Genomic DNA, 3,545 nt, shown 5'->3' on the forward strand with positions numbered 1-3,545 from the left:
TGGGGGGGACTTGGTTCCTTTAGATCAAAACATGGATGATTTCAATGAGAACCCCATTCAAGACATTGATGTATGGATGCACAATGAACACTTGGTAACATTGAAGATAAGAACCAAGTGCTCATTGTACCAAGGGAGGCAGGACTTACACAATGAGGAGATAGATTTACCTTTAACTTTTACTTTTCAAATAGCTGGAATGAAGGTATGTAGGAAATAGTTTCTATTCTGATTGAGAAGAAAGTTTTATGCCAAGAAGTGACAGAAGGAATAGTACATCTTCTTCCAAGATAAAGCCTGCTAAAGCATATACAAATTGTATCAAACTGGCATTTTGTACAAATTCTATTTGTCTCTTCTTGTAGGAGACTGACATTTTGCATTTCCATATCAATGACAAATGAAATTTTGGTTCAGATGTCTTATCTTTTTTGATTTATTATTTAGATGTCTTGTTTTATATGTTATTTGTTTTTTAATGTTCGAATGTTTTGTTTGATGTCAATGTCATCAATATTGTATGCCTTCACATCACTATAAATAGGTCAACCCGGTTTAGGTTTGTCACCCTTTCTCCTCTTCCTCTTTCTATGAGCAATATGTCAATAGATATGGGTAAGGATTCTGGCTTCTCTTCCTCATTTCTTGTGAGAAAGAAGGAGAAGAGAAAAGCCAATGATGAAAGAGGTGGAAGATAAGAAAGAGAAGGAAGACACTAAGCCATTTTTCACTATCTCCACTTACTTGAAAGAACTTCCACCATGGTTGGAAGATTTCCTAGGCCCTTCTGGGTAGGGTTGGAGGATGGTATGGATTATGGACTAGGTCTGGACATGTTGCTATCAACACAGTTGGACTATGAAAAACAAATAGAGACAAATGCAAGGGCTGCCACAATTGCAGCTCAAAATAAAAGAATTTATTGGGAGCTACATGAGAAATGGAGACATTGAAAGTTGTAAAATTTACATCTTATTCTCAAGGAGAGAATTTGTTAATTTTTCTCTTCAGAAAAATATAAGTATGTAATGTTTTCTCTTTAAAAAATGTTCTCAAGTAGGTAATATGTAATGTTTTCAAGTAGATAGTATGTCAGAGAGAATATATACTGCTTTGCTATTTACAAAATTCTGCTTCAGAAAACACTTTTAGGGGTTCTTGGAGTCCTAGGACTCTTTCTTGTGCTATCTTTCTTTGTTTCCTTGGGCTCTTTCTCTGCTTCCTTGTGCTAGCTTCCTTTGTTTCCTTGGGCTCTTCCTTGGTGTTTTTGGCTCTTCTTTTATCTGCTTGCCCTCCTTATAGGCTCTATCTCCTTGGGCTTATCTTCCTCCTTGGGCTTTGGTTCTTCAAATTTCCGCTTCTTCTGCTCCTCTTTGGCATGTGTTTGTGCTTTTTTGGGAACAACATGCTTCTTTTCCTTCTTTGGAACCTCTTTGGGTTTGTGTTCCTTCTTTTGATTCTCTTCCTTTGGATCCTCTGCCTTTGCTCTTTTGAGTAGATGCTCCTTGACCTTTGTGGTTCTTGGACTCTTCCTTTGGATTATTTGGCCCCTTGGGGGCTTGGGTGCTCTTATGGGTAGTGTAATTTGGGCACTTACCATATATCTAATCAACTTTGCCCTTACCCACCAAATATGGTTGTCGGTGTAGCAGTTCCTATTGATCTAGCAAAGAAATATTAGGTCATTAGCTTACCCTAATAACAATAGCTTTCCATATTTATATTGTCAAATGCTTACCCTAATAGTCCTTTTGGGTTGCAGTAGGTGTAGTTAAACACTAGCTTTACATTTGTTATCACTCTCCATCCACATGAGAAAGGCTCCTCCTACAATGGTGGCAACACAAACAGAAGGGGCAAAATAAATACACAATGTTAAGCTCAAACTACTTACAACCTAACAATACCACATATAAGAATTTCATATCATCCATGAGCTTTGTGATAGGAGGAAATTGCTAAATTGCCTCTATCAATCTTGAGGCAGCCCTACTTAGGAAGACCCAAAGCATTGTTATAAAATAATTGAAAGTGGGAGCATTGGGTAAAGTATTGGACATTTACACTTATAGCCTAGCCATTCCATGGTGGCCCTCAAGAGAGTTCAATATGATACATTTTTTTATCAGTGATATCAATTTCTATAAGACTCCAGTGAGAGCTATGGCAAGAACATTGGACATTGTCAAAAGCTTCCAAGATAAAAATTTGAAAATGACCTAGGGTTGTAGTAGAACATACCTCTCATGGTAGGGGTAGAGAAGGAGTTTACAATTTTCAAAACCTATATTGGATACCCAGTTCCTTATGTTAGAATCAATTCTCAAATAGTGAGAGATGGTTGGGTCAACCATGTTCACTTCTTGTTGGACATCTAACTTATAGTCATGCATCAATAATCTACTAAGAAATTATAAGAACACTTTTTGATTATGGATAGGCTACAAAAACACATATAGAATGTTGATGGTTAAGAAAATCTCAAGGATGCAATAATAATATGGTCTTTGATCTCTCTTTGACATTCTTTGAGGATTTCAATACACTCAACATCCATGGTAATATAATCTGTCCTTTGAAGAAGGTCATCCTCTAAGAAAGCAGCCACCAAGAAGCCTATGGAATTGACAACTCTCAACAACAAAGGGAGTTAAGATTCAATCTTCCTGAGTTAATTTGTTTCCAGCTCCTCCCTGTCAACTTTGGGCTCTTCTAAAACATCATCCTTTGATATCTCCTCAACCAACATTTAAGGCTCTTTTGCCTTTCTTGATGGGGGTATGTTGAGAATATTGAAGGTTTTCTCATCTTGCAGAGATACTGGTTCAAGAATTTTTCTGAATCTGTACCTTAATCTCCTGAAGATAATCATATGCTCGTCCATAAGTATGACCTTGTGAGAGTGGGTTGCACATACGTATGCATCTTGAAAGAGCTCAATTAAAAAGTCTTCAACAATTGCATACATGCCAAGGCACCTCTTGTCCATCTCATATCAATCTTAAAAAGAACTCAATTAAAAAGTCTTCAAAAACTGCATACATGCCAAGGCACCTCTTGTCCATCTCATATCAATCTTAAACTGCTTTTTTTTTGTCTCTACAAAGACTTTGGAAAGGAAGCCTTGAAATTACAATTGTTAGAGACTTTTGTGCTCTCCTTATCTCCCTCAATCCTCTCACCTTCTGAGAGAATATCCTTTTCTTTGCATGTGGGAGTTTCATACCAACTCCCTTTTTGGCATGTTGCTTGAAGGATGTGACTCCCTTATCTCCTTGTGAGCTCTCACCTTTGTCCACCTTTGAGCTCTCACCTTTGTCCCCCTATGAACTCTCATCTTTGTCAGTGGTTTGAAATTAACTGGTGTTCCCTTGACATCTTTGGGTTTGACATTTTCTCTAGGAACCTTCCTTGCAGTTTGTTTGGTTTATGCCATATGTATAGATTAGACCTAAAAGGCGAAAAAAATTATGGACATAGAGTCGCTATAGATTTTTTTTCAACAAACTATCACTATAGTTTTTCTTCTACAAACTATCTTAGAC

The 3,545-nt window shown here is 37.2% G+C and overlaps 1 pseudogene; it reads right to left on the reverse strand.

Moving 5' to 3' along the window:
- Positions 1 to 1,184: 1,184 nt before the first annotated feature.
- On the reverse strand, positions 1,185 to 2,749 carry LOC147454930 (uncharacterized; annotated as a pseudogene).
- Between the last annotated feature and the right edge of the window lie 796 nt (positions 2,750 to 3,545).

Source organism: Adiantum capillus-veneris, chromosome 7, assembly GCF_014529385.1.
Source record: "Adiantum capillus-veneris isolate H3 chromosome 7, ASM1452938v2, whole genome shotgun sequence".
In the NCBI taxonomy this organism is placed as follows: Eukaryota; Viridiplantae; Streptophyta; class Polypodiopsida; order Polypodiales; family Pteridaceae; genus Adiantum; species Adiantum capillus-veneris.